This window comes from Pan paniscus, chromosome X (genome assembly GCF_029289425.2).
Source record: "Pan paniscus chromosome X, NHGRI_mPanPan1-v2.0_pri, whole genome shotgun sequence".
NCBI classification, from domain to species: Eukaryota; Metazoa; Chordata; class Mammalia; order Primates; family Hominidae; genus Pan; species Pan paniscus.
The window spans coordinates 25,566,003-25,584,430 of record NC_073272.2 but is presented as its reverse complement, the minus strand read 5'-3'; the positions used below and the strand labels follow the sequence as shown (position 1 = coordinate 25,584,430).

The 18,428-nt window shown below is 47.4% G+C and overlaps 1 long non-coding RNA gene across 1 annotated transcript in view; it reads left to right on the top strand.

The window, feature by feature from the left end:
• Positions 1 to 146: 146 nt before the first annotated feature.
• LOC129395425 (uncharacterized) overlaps positions 147 to 18,428 on the top strand; it is a 38,613-nt gene continuing 20,331 nt past the window's right edge. Inside the window, exons 1-3 of the long non-coding RNA XR_008622893.3 lie at positions 147 to 554; positions 13,346 to 13,537; positions 15,915 to 18,045. This is a non-coding gene — a long non-coding RNA (uncharacterized LOC129395425). The remainder of the gene's footprint in view (positions 555 to 13,345; positions 13,538 to 15,914; positions 18,046 to 18,428) is intronic.

The window sequence follows — 18,428 nt, the reverse complement described above, 5'->3', positions numbered from 1 at the left end:
GAGGTGGGACCTCTCATCCAATGAGGCCGCGGCCCCGGGGCGCATCGTTTCCTCTCCCAGGCACCACCCTCTCTTCCGGGCGCCCGTGTGAACCCGGAGGACAAAAGTGGGGGCAGCGGGGCGCGCTGTGGGATTCGCTAGCGGCGCCCTCTAGTGGCGCTTCGCGGAGCCTTGGCGGAAACCCTACTGGGAGCCGGTGTGTCCCCCAGTAACATTTGCAAATGAAAGAAGGTAATTCCCTCTGCAGCGCCCCCGCCCCGACAAGTGACCTTGCTCTTTTCTCCTTGGCCAGTGGGAAGCAAACTCAGGAGCCCTGGCCTTAGGAGATGGGAGGAAGACTAAAGCAGCAGTTCTCAAAATGTGATCCGGGAGACCCTGCAGATCCCAAGATCCTTTCTAGAGTTTCGGTGGGAGAACTAGTTTTAGAATTATAGACGTCATTTGCCTTTTAAACTCACAATGGAATTTTCCAGAGGCGACCTGATGTCTAATGATGACACTGCTCTTATGACCAAAGGAATGTGAGCTCGTATATTCTTTTAGAATTTCCTAAGGTAGGTTATTTGGATTTCCCAATAATCTTTTTTCTTTATACTTGTAGTTTTTAGAGTTGACGGCATATTTTTTCTTACTTTTCTAAACTTCTTATACCTTCTTAAATCTCTAATCTTCCTTGACACTTGATCTTGACACTTTTCCTTCTGCCCGAGGTACGTTCTTCATAATTTCCTTTAGTAAAGATCTGCTTTTGCCAAACGTTCTCAGTTTTGCTTATCTGAATGTGTCTTTAATTCATCTTATAATTCTTTTTTTAGACTAGTCAAGTGCAGTAGTCAGAGTAAAATAAGGAGTTTGATCTGTAACTGATTGTGAACAATCAACTGAGATAACTCACTACCTTTGGACCAGCCCATCTTAAAATTCTTGAAGGGTTTATTTCATAGTTTATAGATTTTGAGGTTCAGAAGTTTTCCTCTTTCAGCACATTGATGGTATCTGTCTTCTGACTTCGGTTGCTGTTGAAAGTTGTTGTAATCCCTACTTGATTCATCTTCTGTGCTTCATTTCCTTTAACTTTTTTTTGAAATAATTATTCATTTACAGAATATGTGATGATGTCATTGCTCTGGTGACTAAAAGAATATGTGCTTGTGTATTACTGTTTTTTACAATTTTCGAAGGTAAGGTCTTTGGATTCCTTGATAAGTTTTTTTTTTTTTTTTTTTTTTTTTTTTTTTTTTTGGTAGAGATAGGGCCTCACCATCTTGCCCAGGCTGGTCTCGAACTCCTGGGCTCAAGTGCTCCTCCCACCTCGGCCTCCCAAAGTGCTGGGATTACAGGTGTGAGCCACCGTGCCCGGCCAAAACAATCACTATTCTATTAAACTAAGCAACCCAAACAGAAGATGGCTTTGGTTTTGCTTTAGCTACGCAGCTATCACTAGCGCTTAGTCATAGCGGTCTAATTTACTGTTACCAGGAAATGTATAACAAGCTCTCCTAAGTCCTGACATTTTAGACAGAAGCAGAGGAGGAAAAGGCCTTCTGGTCATCCATGAGGTCTAGCCAACACTGTCAGGAAAGACTAGTAGCTGTAATTTGGCAGTTGAGAATCAGTGGTTTTTAAAGATCTTTGAGAAAGACCTTTGAGTTTCATAATCTCCCAGGGTGACTCAGGATCCGTGGAATCCCCCTAGGGCAGGAAGGGTAACAGAGAATCTACTTCTGCTCTCTTTTCTACATACAGGATATTGCTAGCAAAGGCAGAGAATCACTTGTTGAATGTGAGGGGTGGTCTTTTGGGGATAGTCTGATCCCTCCTTCTACAGAGGCAGGTGGATCACGAGGTCAGGAGTTCGAGACCAACCTGGCCAACATGGTAAAACGCCGTGTCTACTAAAAATAATTTAAAAAAAAATTGGGCATGGTGACGAGTGCCTGTAATCCCAGCTACTCAGGAGGCGGAGGCAGGAGATTCGTTTGAACCCAGGAGGCGGAGGTTGCAGTGAGCCGAGATGGCGCCATTGCACTCCAGCCTGGGCAACAGGGCAAGACTCCGTCTCAAAAAAAAAAAAAAAAAAAAAAAAAAAAAAAAAAAAAAGAAAAAACATTGTGGAATAGTGATTGTTTCATTAAAATGCATTATAATTTTTTCTGTTTGTTTTTCCGGTTTAAGTTTCTTTTTTCTTTCTTTCTTTCTTTTCTTTTTTTTTTTTTTTTGAGATGGAGTCTCACTCTGTCACCCAGGCTGGAGTGCAGTGGCGTGATCTCCCCTCACTGCAACCTCCGCCTCCCGGGTTCAAACCATTCTCCTGCCTCAGCCTCTCGAGTAGCTGGGACTACAGGCACACGCCACCACGCCTGGCTAATTTTTGTATTTTTAGTAGAGACAGGGTTTCATCATATTGGTCAGGCTAGTCTCAAACTCCTGACTTCAGGTGATCCACCTACCTCGGCCTCCCAAAGTGCCGGGATTACAGGCGTAAGCCACAGCGCCTGGCTCAGTTTAAGTTTCATGATCTTTTGCTTTGCTTTGTCCTTATGACAAGAAGAACCTATTCTGAAAAACAGATGGTGGCCAGGTGTGGTGTCTCATGCCTGTAAACCCAGCACTTTGGGAGGCTGAGGTGGATGAATCGCTTGAGCCCAGGAGTTTGAGACCATCCTGGGTAACATAGGGAAACTCCGTCTGTACAAAAAAAATACAAGAATTAGCTGGGTGTGGTGGCGTGTGCCTGTATCCCAGCTATTATACTTGGGAGGCTGAGGTGGGAGGATCACTTGAGCCCAGGAGGTCGAGGCTGCAGTGAGCCATGATCGCGCCACTGCACTCCAGCCTGGGTGACAGAGCGAGGCCCTCTCTCAAAAAAACCGAAACAAAACAGACGGCTAAAAAAGACCACTGTGACTGTGTTTGTGGACATGAAGAAGCCTAGAACCCTAAGAAGTTTGAATGTTTTCCATGGCAGTGAATCACATTATGCTTTTCCATTGTCATGAATGGATAGATGCAACCAACATTACATATATATATATATTTTTAAACAGAGTCTCACTCTATTGCCCAGGCTGGAGTGCAATGGCACAATCTCGGCTCACTGCAACCTCCGTCTCCTGGGTTCAAGTGATTCTCCTGCCTCAGCCTCCCACCTGCCACCACGCCCAGCTAATTTTATACTTTTGGTAGAGACGGGGTTTCACCATGTGGGCCAGGCTGGTCTTGAACTCCTGACTTCAGGTGATTCACCCGCTTTGGCCTCCCAAAGTGCTGGGATTGCAGGTGTGAGCCACCACGTTCAGCCATATATATATACACACACATACATATATATAAACACATATATAGGTATATATATACATATATACACATATATAGGTATATATATACATATATACACATATATAGGTATATATATACATATATACACATATATACGTATATATATACCTATATACACATATATAGGTATATATATACGTATATATACAAGTATATATATACCTATATATATACAAGTATATATATATACCTATATATATATAACACAAAAATTATTATTTTTTGAGATGGAATTTTGCTCTTGTTGCCCAGGCTAGAGTGCAATGGTGTGATCTCAGCTCACTGTAGCCTCCACCTCCTAGGTTCAAGCAATTCTCCTGCCTCAGCTTCCTGAGTAGCTGGGATTGCAGGCATGTGCCACCACGCCCCGCTAATTTTGTATTTTTAGTAGAGGCGGGGTTTCTCCATGTTGGTCAGGCTGGTCTCAAACTCCTGACCTCAGGTGATCTGCCCGCCTCGGTCTCCCAAAGTGCTGGGATTACAGATGTGAACCACTGCGCCTGGCCTATTTTTTTTTTTTTTTTAAGAGACAGGGTCTTGCTCTGTCGCCCAGGCAGGAGTGCAGTGGCATGATTATAGCTCACTGCAGCCTTGAACTCCTGGGTTTAAGCGATCCTCCCACCTCAACCTCCTGAGTAACTCGGACCACAGGTATGTGCCACCATGCCCGGCTAATCTTTAAAATTTTTTGTAGAGATGGGAGTCTTTCTTTTCTTTCTTTCTTTCTTTTTTTTGAGACAGTCTTTCTCTGTCACCCAGGCAAGCTCTACCTCCCAGGGTCAAGCGACTCTCCCACCTCAGCCTCCCAAGTAGCTAGGATTATAGGTGTGTGCCACAATACCTGGCTAATGAGATACGAGTCCTTCTGTGTTGCCCAGACTGGTTTTGAACTCCTGGCTTCAAGGGATTCTCACGCCTTAGCCTCCCAAAGTGCTGGGATTACAGGCATGAGAAATCTCATGTCCAGCATGGAATTTATATTTAAAATGGCATATACAGCTCCTGAACAGCAGGGGAAAAAATGGCATGAAAGAAGGGATTAACTGTCTACCATTTCGAAAACTTTTATTTGGTTAGTGAGTCGGCAGATGAACATGTCCTTACTGAGTCTTGTGCTAGGTACTTGGAGGTTTTAAAGGATGACCAAGTTTTGAAACCAGCCCTCAGGGTATACACATTACTTTTAGAGATGTATGTGGTTCTTACAGCAGAATTTAATCTTTGTGAGAAAGAGAATCCCTGTAACTGAGGAGGACTGAGTAGGGGAAGAGTACTGGGAAGAGAATCAGCCAAGGCATTGTCTTAGGCAGTTTGCTTTAATTGTCTCATTTGATTCTTATAACTATTTTTTTTTTTTTAAGACGGAGTCTCGCTCTGTTGCCCAGGCTGGAGTGCAGTGGCATGATCTCAGCTCACTGCAACCTGTGCCTCCTGGGTTCAAGTGATTCTCCTGCCTCAGCCTCCCAAGTACCTGGGATTACAGGAATGAGCCACCACACCCAGCTAATTTTTGTATTTTTAGTAGAGATGGGGTTTCACCATATTGGCCAAGGTGGTATTGAACTCCTGACCTCAGGTGATCCACCAGCCTCGGCCTGCCAAACTGCTAGGATTACAGGCGTCAGCCACCATGCCCAGCCTAAATTTTTTTTTTTTTTTTTTTGAGAGGGAGTGTTGCTTTGTCACCCATGCTGAAGTGCAGTGGTGTGATCTTGGCTCACTGCAACCTCCGCCCTCTGGGTTCAAGTGATTCTCCTGCCTCACCCTCCTGAGTAGCTGGGATTACAGGCATGTGCCACCACACCCAGCTAATTATTTTTTTATTTTTTATTTTTTAGACAGTTTCACTCTTGTTGCCCAGGCTGGAGTGTAATGGCGCAATCTCGGCTCACCGTAACCTCCGCCTCCCAGGTTCAAGCAATTCTCCTGCCTCACCCTCCCGAGTAACTGGGATTACAGGCATGTGCCACCACGCCCGGCTAATTTTGCATTCTTAGTAGAGACGGGCATTCTCCATGTTGGTCAGGCTAGTCTCAAACTCCCGACCTCAGGTGATCCACCTGCCTCGGCCTCTGAATGTGCTGGGATTACAGGTGTGAGCCACTGCACCCGGCCAATTTTTTTTTCTTTAAAATTTTAGTAGAGACGGGGTTTTGTCCTGTTGGCCAGGCTGATCTCGAACTCCTGACCTCAGGGGATCCTCCTGCCTCGGCCTCCCAAAGTGCTAGGATAACAGGCGTGAGCCACCACACCAGGCCCTATTTTTTTTTTTAAACAGGGTCTTGCTCTGTTGCCCAAGCTGGAGGGCAATAATGCAAGCATGGCTCACTGCAACCACAACTCCTGGACTCAAGCAATCCTCCCATCTCAACCTCCCGAGTGGCTAGGACCACAGGCACATGCTGCCATGCCTGGCTAATCTTTAAAATTTTTTTGTAGGGGTAGGATCTTGCTAAGTTGCCTAGGCTAGCCTCGAACTCCTGGCTTCAAGCACTCCTCCTGCCTCAGCCTCCCAAAGTGCTGGGATGACAGGTGTGAGCTGCCATGCCTGGCTGTTACAACTGTCTTGTGAAGTAAGTAATAGCACTGTCTTTACAGCTGGCAAAACCTGAGGCTCAACAGGGGTTACAAAATTGTTAAAGCTGGGACATGATAGAGTTATGAATGTTTATGATTTAAGACTGGTTTTGTTGGACCAAGGGCCACTGCTCTCTACCATTCTACCATGAACACTTTTTTTTTTTTTTGACATAGTCTCATTCTGTCACCCAGGCTGGAGTGCAGTGGTGCGATCTTGGCTCACTGCAACCTCCGCTTCCCAGGTTCAAGCGATTCTGGTGCCTCAGCCTCCCAAGTAGCTGGATTACAGGCATGTGCCACCAGGCCCGGTTAATTTTTGTATTTTTAGTAGAGATGGGGTTTCACCATGTTGGCCAGGCTGGTGTCCAACTCCTGACCTCATGTGATCTGCCTGCCTCGGCCTCCTAAAGTGCTGGGATTACAGGCGTGAGCTACCGCGCCTGGCCCTATTTTCATTTTTTTTTTTTTTGGATATATACCCAGAAGTGGGATTGCTGGATCATGTTACTTAAATTTTTAACTTTTTGAGGAATCTCCCTGCTGTTTTCCATAGCAGCCGCACTGTTTTACATTCCCAACAGTGCATAAAGGTTCCAATTTCTCTACATCTACACCAGCAGTTGTCATTTTGTTTTCTGGTTATTTTTATTTTTTATCATTTTTTTTCAAGTGACAGGGTCTTGGTTTATCATCCAGGCTAGATGGAGTGCAGTGGCATGATCCTAGCTCATTGAACCCTGAACTCCAGGGCTCAGGCAATCCTCCCACTTCAGCCTCCCAAAGCACTGGAATTACAGGTGTGAGCTACCATGCCTGGCCTTTCTTTAATTTAAAAAAATTTAAAAGTATTTTTATGTAGAGATGGGGGTCTCACTATCTTGGCCAGGCTGGTCTTGAACTCCTAGGCTCAAGTAATCCTCCTACATAGGCCTCCCAAAGTGTTGAGATTACAGGCGTGAGCCACCACACCTGGCCACCTTTCAAAAAATAGTGGCAGTTAAAATAGATGTGAGGTGATATTGTGGTTTTAATTTGCATTTCTCTGATGATTAGTGATGCTGAATGTCTTTTTATATGCTTGTTGTCCGTTTATACATTTTCTTTGGAGATATGTCTATTTAAGTCTTTCATCCATTTTTTTTTTTTCTTTTTGGAGACAGGGTCTTGCTCTGTCTGGAGTGCAGTGGTGCGATCTTGGCTCACTGCAGCCTCTGCCTCCCAGGTACAAGCAATTCTTCTACCTCAGCCTCCCAAGTAGCTAGGATTATAGGTGCATGCCACAGTGCCTGGCTAACTTTTTGTATTTTTTAAAAAGAAGGGGGTTTAGCTATGTTGGCCAGGCTGGTCTCAAACTTCTGGCCTCAAGTGATCCGCCTGCCTCGGCCTCCCAAAGTGCTGGGATTATAGGCGTGAGCCACTGTGCCCAGCCTCCTTCATCCATTTTTAAATTGTGTTATTTGTTGTTTTGGGTGCTTTTTTTTTTTTTTTTGGAGATGGAGTCTAGCTCTGTCACCCAGGCTGGAGTGCAGTGGTGCGATCTTAGCTCACTGCAACCTCTGCCTCTCAGGCTCAAGCAATTCTCCTGCCGCAGCCTCCTGAGTAGCCAGGATTATAGGCGCATGCCACCATGCCTGGCTAGTTTTTGTATTTTAGTAGAGATGGGGTTTCACCTTGCTGGCCAGCCTGGTCTTGAACTCCTGACCTCAGGTGATCCACCTGCCTCGGCCTCCCAAAGTGCTGGGATTACAGGCGTGAGCCACCGCTTCTGGCATAGCCAAAACTTATTAAGGTCTGTTTCCCCAAGCATTGTACTTGGGGAGTGCCAAAATAAATATGGCATAGTACCTGCCCTCTGGGGACTCACAGTTCAATATTACAAGCCCTTAAGGTACTGGTTCTGGTAAGAAAGGATCCAGCCTTCTGGAGAAAAAGGACAGGTACAATTAGAACTGAGGGGCAGATACACGATTTGTAACCCATTCTGTGTGACCTACCTCCTCCGGGCAGCCCTTCCTCTCTCCCCTCCTGAGACTGTGTCTAAAAGGAAGACTACTGCCTATCACTCAGCTCAGAGATCAAGCCTTTAACTCCTTATAAATACTTACGATATCTGAAAAGTGCAGTCAACTATCCTTAGGCCTCCTAAAGTGTCAGCTCTTGGTGGGCGCCATGGCTCACGCCTATAATCCCAGCATTTTGGGAGGTTGAGTTGGGTGGATTGCTTGAGCCCAGGAGTTTGAGACCAGCCTGGGCAACATGGCAAAACCCCACCTCTACAAAAAACACAAAAATTAGCTGGACATGGTGGTACATATCTGTAGTCCCACCTACTTGGGAGGCTGATGTAGGAGGATCACATGACTCCTAGAACTTAGCTTCTGAAATGCCACTCCTGCACATCTTGGGTTTGGGTTTATTCCTTTTTTTTTTTTTTTTTTTGAGTCAGGGTCTCACTCTGTCTCCAAGGCTGGAGTGCAGAGGTGCAATCATAGCTCGCTGCAGCCTTGAACTCCTGGACTCAAACAGTCTTCTCAACTCAGCTTCCCATGTAGCTGAGACTGTAAGTATGTGCCACCTGGCTGGGCGCGGTGGCTCACACCTGTAATCCCAGCACTTTAAGAGGCTGAGGCGGGCAGATCACAAGGTCAAGAGATGGAGACCATCCTGGCCAACATGATGAAACCCCATCTCTACTAAAAATACAAAAATTAGCCAGGCGTGATGGTGCACACCTGTCGTCCCAGCTACTTGGGAGGCTGAGGCAGGAGAATAGCTTGAACCTGGGAGGTGGAGGTTGTAGTGAGCCAAGACTATGCCACTACACTCCAGCCTGGAGACAGAGCGAGAGTTAGTCTCAAAAAAAAAGAAAAAGTATCTGCCACCATACCCAGCTAATATTTTACTTTTTGAAGAGATGGGGTCTCACTATGTTGCCCAAGCTGGTCTCAAATTCCTGGGCTCAAGCGTTCCTCCCACCTTGGCCTCCCGAAGTGCTGGGATTACAGGTGTGGGCCACCATGCCTGGTCCACGTCTTGCGTTTATATACCTAGATTGTCCTCAGGTTTATGATTCTACACCTGATCTTATTAGAATTCCGTTGAATTTGTCTTTAATTCTCCATTTTCTCTTTGAATTCTGACCCTATCCCACAAGGATTTTTTTTCCTCCCTAATCCCTCTCCTCTCAGCCTCTTTTCAGAATCATCTGCAAACCAGTTCCATAAATGGCTTTTATTTGGCCAAGAGGCTCATATAGTCTGAGCAACAGAAAGTAAAGATAATGAATATAGAATTTTTTCTGATGCACTGTATCTTCAATACTTTGAAAATAATCAGGCCGGGTGCAGTGGCTCACGCCTGTAATCCCAGCACTTTGGGAGGCTAAGTTGGGCAGATCACTTAAGGCCAGGGGTTTGAGACCAGCCTGGCCAACATGGTGAAAACTCGTCTTCACCAAAAATACAAAAATTAGCCAGGCATGGTGGCGCATCCCTGTAATCTCACCTACTTGGGAGGCTGAGGCACAAGAATTACTTGAAGCCAGGAGGCGGAGGTTGCAGTGAGCTGAGATCGTGCCACTGCACTCCAGCCTGGGTGACGGAACAATTGAGAATAAAAAAAAAAAAGAAAGAAAGAATCATTAAAGGGGGGAGGGGACTAAAACAAACAAAATAATAAGTAAAGCCAATATACTAATTCAATTCCATTTAATTCATTTATTGAGCATCTACTATATGTCAAGTATTATGCTGGGTCCTGACACTACAAAGATCAAACAGGGAGAGTTTCTGACTTCTGAGAATTTGCCACCTAGAGAGAAAAAAAACAGAAATGTAATCAAATACATTGTGATAACTGCTTCAGTGAATAATGTGCCACATGATCTACAGGAAGCAGTAAACAATTCTGCCAGGATGGAGTGCTAGCGAAGTCTTGGTGACGAGGCAGCATAGTGGCCTGGAAAGCTACAGAGAGGAAGTGACATTTGTGTAAAGAGAAATGAAACTAAATTAGAGAAAAAGAAACTAAGTTATCCAAATTGAATTTTCTGGTTTCATACTAAACCTTTTATAAGGGGCTAAGAAAATTTCCAAAAAATTAAAGGAAAACTGTTTATTTGTCTTTCTGTCTCACTTTATCATATATCTAAATCCTAATTAAAATGTCATTTTAATGACAGGCACTCATGAAAGGTGGCCGGGTACCACTGTATCAATGGCCCAGTTGCACATCTCCTGGCGAGATATTTCCCTAAGTGACCTGGCAGTGTCACTATTACCACCACCCCACATGAATCTTGTGCTGGAGGCGACTAGAGCTGTGTGTCCCTCAGCAGAAGCAGGTGGCATAAGCAAGAGTTCCATTTTGGTTTCATTTTCAGAGGACCCCAATTGCACGCTCTGCAAGAAATAATGTGCCTCTCAGGATGGTTCCAAGCTGAGCCCAAATCACTGAGGGAGATTCACTGCTTGCTAACATGAGCTTTATTCCTGGATAAACAAGTCCCAAACCGTTTTGTCCATATGCCACCACGGTCAGGTCAAAACACACATTATCAGCTGGGTGCGGTGGCTCACGCTTGTAATCCCAGCACTTTGGGAGGCCGAGGCGGGCGGATCACTTGAGGTCAGGAGTTGGAGATCAGCCTGGCCAACATGGTGAAACCCCGTCTCTACTAAAAACACAAAAATTAGCCGGGCGTGGTGGTACGTGTCTGTAGTCCCAGGCACTCAGAAGGCTGAGACATGAGAGTCGCTTGAACCCAGGCGGCGGAGGTTGCTGAGCTGAGATCATGCCACCGCACTCGAGCCTGGACAACAGAGTGAGATCCTATGCCAAAAACAAACAACAAAAACCAACAACAAAAAAGTGCTTTAACAAGTGCGACTCTGTGAGAGACACTCTGCTAGATGCTGGGGCCATAAGAGTGAAAATAATAGTCTCTGCCCCAGAGGGGCTCAGGTCTGGCTCCTTGATACATTTCACAGATGAGGAAACTGAGGCACTGAACTTTCTGGTTTCTTTCTCTGGGCTGGTTATGCTGTACTCCCTTCACTGAGTATTTTCCTCCCTTCATGAATTTTCAAGAGTTTCACTCTTGTTGCCCAGGCTGGAGTGCAATGGCGTGATCTCGGCTCACTGCAACCTCCAACTCCCAGGTTCAAGCGATTCTCCTGCCTCAGCCTCCCGAGTAGCTGGGATTACAGGTGCCCGCCACAATGCCTGGCTAACTTTTTGTATTTTTTGTACAGACAGGGTTTCACCATGTTGGCAGGTTGGTCTCCAACTCCCGACCTCAGGTGATCCACCTACCTTGGCCTCCCAAAGTGCTGGGATTACAGGCGTGAGCCACCGCGCCCAGCTGCACAAAAGTTTTTAAGTTTGATGTAGTCCCACTTGTCTATTTTTTGCTTTTGTTTCCTGCCAAGAGAGAATCTTACATCATGTGACATAATCATGGGAGTAACATCCTATCACTTATACCATATTGGTTAGAATCAAGTCACAGGTCCTGTCACCACTCGAGGGGAAGGTATCACACAAAGGCATGAACGCCAGGAGGCAGGATCATGAAGGCCACCATGGAGTCTGTCAGCCACACATTTATTTATTTATTTATTTATTTATTTATTTATTTATTTATTTATTTATTTTTTCCTGGCTCCCAGAACTGGTGCCAAACATTTAAAGGGCAGTAAAAGCCTACTTTTAATTCAACCTTTAACCAATACTTTTTTTCTTTTTGAGACAGGGCTCTCGCTCTGTCGCCCAGGCTGGAGTTCAGTGACGCGGATCTCGGCTCACTGCAACCTCTGCCTCCCGGATTCAAGCAAGTCTCCTGCCTCAGCCTCCTGAGTAGCTGGGCTGAGACTACAGGCATGCGCTACCACACCTGGATAATTTTTGTATTTTTTGGTAGAGACAGGATTTCTTTTTTTTTTTTTTGAGATGGAGTTTCGCTCTTGTTGCCCAGGCTGGAGTGCAGTGGTGTGATCTTGGCTCACTGCAACCTCCACCTCCCAGGTTCCAGCGATTCTCCTGCCTCAGCTGCCTGAGTAGCTGGGATTACAGGCACCTGCCACCACGCCCGGCTAATTTTTTGTATTTTTAGTAGAGGTGGGATTTCACCATGTTGGCCAGGCTGGTCGCACACTCCTGAACTCAGGTGATATACCCGCTTTGGCCTCCCAAAGTTCTGGGATTACAGGCGTGAGCCACCGCACCCGGCCGAGACAGGATTTCTCTGTGTTGGCCAGGATGTTCTCAAACTCCTGGCCTCACGTGATCCGCCCACCTTGGCCCCCCAAAATGCTGGGATTACAGGCCTGAGCCACCACGTCTGGCACAGCCAAAACTTATTAAGGTCTGTTTCCTACCAAGCATTGTGCTTGGGGAGTGCCAAAATAAATATGGCATAGTACCTGCCCTCTGGGGACTCACAGTTCAATATTACAAGCCCTTAAGGTACTGGTTCTGGTAGGAAAGGATCCAGCCTTCTGGAGAAAAAGGACAGGTACAATTAGAACTGAGGGGCAGATACACGATTTGTAACCCATTCTGTGTGACCTACCTCCTCCGGGCAGCCCTTCCTCTCTCCCCTCCTGAGACTGTGTCTAAAAGGAAGACTACTGCCTATCACTCAGCTCAGAGATCAAGCCTTTAACTCCTTATAAATACTTACGATATCTGAAAAGTGCAGTCAACCATCCTTAGGCCTCCTAAAGTATCAACTTTTGGGTGGGCGCCATGGCTCACGCCTTTAATCCCAGCACTTTGGGAGGCCCAGGTTGGTGGATCACTTGAGGTCAGTTTGAGAGAAGCCTGGCCAACATGGCGAAACACTGTAACCACTATAAACACAAAAATTAGCTGGGTGTAGTGGTGCATGCCTGTAATCCCAGCTACTAGGGAGGCTGAGGCAGGATAATCACTTCAACCTGGGAGGAGGAGCTTGCAGTGAGCCGAGACCATGGCTCTCCAGCCTGGGTGACAGAGCGAGACTCCATCTCAAAAAAAAAAAAAACCCACCAAAATTTAGCTGAGCATGGTAGCAGGCACCTGTAATTCTAGCTACTCGGGAGGCTGAGGCAGGAGAATTGCTTGAACCCAGCAGGTGGAGGTTGCAGTCAGCCGAGATCTTGCCACTGCACTCCAGCCTAGGCGACAGAGTGTCCAGCCTAGGAGACTCCATCTCAAAACAACAACAACAACAACAACAACAACAAACAAGTATCAGCTCTTTGAATCTAGGTATAGAGGTTACTCAGTAAGAAGATCATAGTAAATAATTGCCTGTTAGTGCACAAAGCATAAGACACCCCCTCTTTTCTCTGTGGCCTCTGGGTACATGCAGTAGATTTTAAAGTTCAAAATCCAGCTTACCAACCTTTGTACCATTTGTCAACTGGCAACTAAATGTTAACAGTGAATCCAGGAAAATAGAGGATGCTTCAAAGAAGGAAACGCGACAGTACCCTGCACCCAAGCAGCCTCTGGCCTGAGGAACAAGGAACAGACCAATGTTCTGGCCCTGGTGCAAGTGAATGTTTGGCATAGTCTGCTGGCAACAACAGAAGTTATTACCTGAAAACTCATTCTGAAGGTGGAGGATGTTGGGGTGAGTCATTCCTTTTGGGAGGATGATGGAGGTAGGGGAAGGGTGCAAGAAGATCAAAAGGGGACCCAGAACCATAGGACTGAGAGAAGTGTAGTACATTTTAGGGTCTCCTTATGAGATTAATTATAGGAGGGTACTACAGCAGAGGGAAAACAAAATATGCAACCAGCATTTCTTCCATTTCTTTGTGCCTATTGTGAGTGGTATTCCTTTTTTGGCATTGTACAAATGTGATTTCATTTAGTTTTTTTTTTTTTTTTGAGATGGAGTCTCGCTCTGTCGCCCAGGCTAGAGTGCAGTGGCACGATCTCGGCTCACTGCAACCTCCGCCTCCCAGGTTCAAGCGATTCTCCTGCTTCAGCTTCCTTAGTAGCTGGGATTACAGGCGCGCACCACCACAGCTGGCGGATTTTTGTATTTTTAGTAGAGACGGGGTTTCACCAAGTTGGCCAGTATGGTCTCAAACTGCTGACCCCAAGTGATCCTCCCGCCTCGGCGTCCCAAAGTGCTGGGATTACAGGTGTGAGCCACCGCGCCCGGCCCTGGCCTCATTTAATCTTAATTACCATGTGTTGTTACTTATTTTTTATGTATGTCCTGCTTTCTTATCTGGAGTCTATTAAATTAGAAAATATTTGTTGTACTCCAAAAAGGAGAGATTAATTGTACATTTCCATTCTAGAGGGTCAGGGAAAACTAGGAATAAAACCAGCCGTTTAAATAAAACTGGTCTGGATGAATATGATCTAGAAGTATAAGGGTTTTCTTCAAAGCCTTACATCCTCTACTGTTGAGATTTCTGTCATCTTAGAAGCATAGAAAGTAATTCTGTATTCCACATCCCTCATCTAAAAGCTAAGAAAACTGAAGCCCAGAGAAGGTAAAGTAATTGTCCCAGGTCACCCAGCTAGAAAGTGGTAGATAGTTGACTGGAAACCTCATTAAAAAGGCCAGGCGCAGTGGCTCATGCCTATAATCCCAGCACTTTGGGAGACCGAGGCAGACGAATCACCCGAGGTCGGGAGTTCGAGACCAGGCTGACCAACATGGAGAAACCCCGTCTCTACTAAAAATACAAAAAATTAGCCGGACATAGTGGCACATGCCTGTAATCCCAGCTACTCAGGAGGCTGAGGTAGGAGAATCGCTTGAACCCGGGAGGTGGAGGTTGCGGTGAGCCGAGATCGTGCCATTGCACTCCAGCCTGGGCAATAGGATCGGAACTCCGTTTCAAAAAAAAAAAAAAAAAAAAAAGAAACCTCATTAAAAAAGAAAGAGAGTCAGAAATACAGCTGAGATTTACTGCCTTTTTTTTTTTTTTGAGATGGAGTCTTGTTCTGTCCGCCAGGCTGGAGTGTGGTGGCGCGATCTCAGCTCACTGCAACCTCTGTCTCTCGGGTTCAAGCAATTCTCCTGCCTCAGCCTCCTTAGTAGCTGGGATTACAGGCACGTGCCACCATCCCCAGCTAATTTTTTGTATGTTTAGTAGAGATGGGTTTTCGCCATGTTGGCCAGGCTGGTCCCAAACTCCTGACCTCAAGTGATCTGCCTGCCTCTGCTTGCCAAAGTGCTGGGATTACAGGCGTGAGCCACCATGCCTGGCTGGTTTACTGACTTTGAAGTCAAGAAATCTTTTACTGTACTACTGTGCAATTATGACCCTCATAGATTTTCTGGCAGAAATGGTAAATAAAAAAAACAGACGTGGCCGGGTGTGGTGGCTCACGCCTGTAATCCCAGCACTTTGGGAGGCGAGGTGGGCGGATCACGAGGTCAGGAGTTCAAGACCAACATAGGGAAATCCCATCTCTACTAAAAATACAAAAAATTAGCCGGGCATGGTGGCGGCGCCTGTAATCCCAGCTACTCGGGAGGCTGAGGCAGGAGAATGGCTTGAACCCAGGAGGCAGAGGTTGCAGTGAGCTGAGATCGCGCCATTGCACTCCAGCCTGGGCGACAGAGCAAGACTCCGTCTCAAAAAAACAAAACAAAACAAAACAAAACAAAACAAAAAGAGATCGAGACCATCACGGCCAGCACGGTGAAACCCCATCTCTACTAAAAATACAAAAAAAATTAGCTGGGTGTCGTAGCGTGCTCCTGTAATCCCAGCTACTCGGGAGGCTGAGGCGGGAGAATCGCTTGAACCCAGGAGGCGGAGGCTGCAGTGAGCCGAGATCGCGCCACTGCACTCCAGCTTGGGCGACAAAGCGAGACTCCGTCTCAAAAAAAAAATTTATTCTCTCTAAAAAAACAGATGTTTTATGAAATATTCTCCTAGGGCTGGAACTTGTGCAAAAATCTGTAAACAAAACACTTGAGTCCACTTCTTACAAATTAAGTTTCACTAGCACACGTCTTGTTTTAATTACAACAGGGAGTGCTCTTGACAGTTCCAGTCTCCTCAACCTCTTCCTCTTCGTAAGCCTTTCTCCTCTGCTTTGCATCCCTGTCCCCAATCACAAGAATAGGACTGATAAGTAGAGCTCTGCAATATGGGTTATGAACACCTGCAGTTTAAGACAAGTAAACAATTGATGGCAGCAGTGGCCTGTCTGGAGCGGCTACTGTGAAGATGCCAGCTGTAGTGTGGGAGGCACGGTGGGGGCTGCGTGCTCCGTGGAGCTGGCCGGGGCCCCACCCTCTTCTGAGTTGGCCGGGTGGGAGCCCCACGCTTTCCGGCACAGCTGCAACCACCCAGCCACAGCTGCAGACCTGGACATCCCTGTGCTCTCGGGGGCTGGGAAGACCCCCTGACCCGCAGGCTTGGAAGTGCTTGCTACTGCTGTCTGGCCTCTCCTTGCTCCTGGAGCCCACTCTGGGGTGGAGCAAAGTTGTGGCTGAGCCCAAGCGCTGTCTAGACCCAGCTGGGTGTGCGTGCGCCTGGGGCGCCGCTGACATGCCAGCCCCCTGCCACCCTGGCCCCCTCTAGGCTTTGGGCACTGAGAAGCACGGGAGAGAGGCTGGCGGCGTGGGGTGGGGGAGCTGAGGGCACTCGGTGCGGGCTGCCGGTACTCCTCTGCAGGAACAGCCTGGGCGCTGTGGATGACATGATTGATGGTGGCAGGAGGCAGACAGGCTCCTGGGCGGAAAGAGGTGGGTCCCCGGTAAAGCCCCACCATCAAGCCAGGGAGGCCTGAAGCCCAGGGGCTAGGCTGTCAGTCCCGGGTGAAGTCTGTGGCCCGGAGTGAGAACTTATGGTGATTTTTCCGGGTCAGCCCATGGCCACCCATGGACCAATCAGCATGCACTTCCTCCCTTCTGAGCCTAGCCAGACTCACACAGACGCTGGGACTACCAGCTGTGGGAAGGAGCTACCCAATTCAGGTCTCCTCGACTTATCAAGACAACCTGCTTGAAGAAGGGAGCTACGCACTCTGGGTCTCTTCTCCACTGAGAGCTGGACACTTACTGGGACAACCTGCCTGCGGAAAGGAGCTACCCACTTCAAGTTTCCTGAGAGCTGTTCTGTCACTCGATAAGGCTCCTCTCCGCCTTGCTCACCCTCTAGTTGTCCGCGTACCTCATTCTTCCTGGATGTGGGACGAGAACTCAGGACCCACTGAATGGCGGGACTGAAAGAGCAGTAACACAAACAGGGCTGAAACACGCCCTCCTCCCGTCCCCACGCCCCCGCGACTTGCCATGTTGCGGGTGATGTGAAGGAGAGAAGTGCTGTGGCCCTTCAGGGAGCGCAGACCTAGGGGCTCCCTGAGCCAGGGCTGTGACACCCTCTTTGGGGCTCTGCGGTTTCTGGTATCTTCAAACTTCCGGGCACCACTGCATTCCCCTTGTCCAGACACAGGTGCCCACAGCAGAAGCCCCTTGTGGTTCATCAGATCCAGCTGCAGACTTGCATAGAACCGGCACCTTTGCCGGCGCCTGGAGCTGCCTGCCCAGCTGCAGCAGCTGGTGTGTCCGGCTGTGCGCAGTGGCCAGACCCTGCGTTCGCTCGCCTGCACACCCCTCGCTGTTCTGTGCCTGGCTCACCCTTGGCAGGCGTGGAATCCTGGCTGGTAGCATGAGCTGAGCACAGCCTGCCAGGCCACGTCAGTGGAACAAGTCTGGCGGGCCTGATCAAAACTCAGGCAAAGGCACCACTGGTCACAGAGCTTTCTAGCTGGAAAAGCAACACCCGAAGGATCCCGTGACACAATCAACATGCTAGGAGATCCCTGCCACCCTGAGAGGCTGCAGGAAGCTGCCTCCATCCAGGCCTCTTCACAGAAGGAGAATTGCAGAGACCGTAGGATTTTTCTACTCACAGGCACAGATGGTGTCCGGTCAGGAAGATAAAATGCTTCAAGGAAAGTGCAATAGGGATCATAATACTGATGATCTGAGACTCTGATAATGACTCTGAGATGATTCCCAATTCTATGATGAGTCATCTCAGAATGACTCCGAGATGATGATTCCTGATTCTACGATGATTGAGGCAGAGCTCACTGGTTGGTGAATCTAGTTGGTAGAGCTGAGGCATCACAATACCATCATTTCTTTCTGAGGTGAGAGCTGTCCCAATACTTTGAAAATGGTCTACTGGCTGCTCTACCTGTGGAGTAGCCATTCTTTATCCCTTTACTTTCCTAATAAACTTGCTTTCACGGCTGGGTGTGGTGACTCATGCCGGTAATCCCAACACTTCGGGAGGTGGAGGTGGGCAGATCACTTGAGGTCAGGAGTTCAAGACCAGCCTGGTCAACATGGTGAAATGCCATCTCTACTAAAAATACAAAAATTCGCCGGGTGTGGTGGCACATGCCTGTAATCCCAGCTACTCAGGAGGCTGAGGCAGGAGAATGGCTTGAACCCTGGAGGTGAAGGTTGCAGTGAACCGAGATTGTGCCACTGTACCCCAGCCTGGGTGACAGAGTGAGACTCTGTCTAA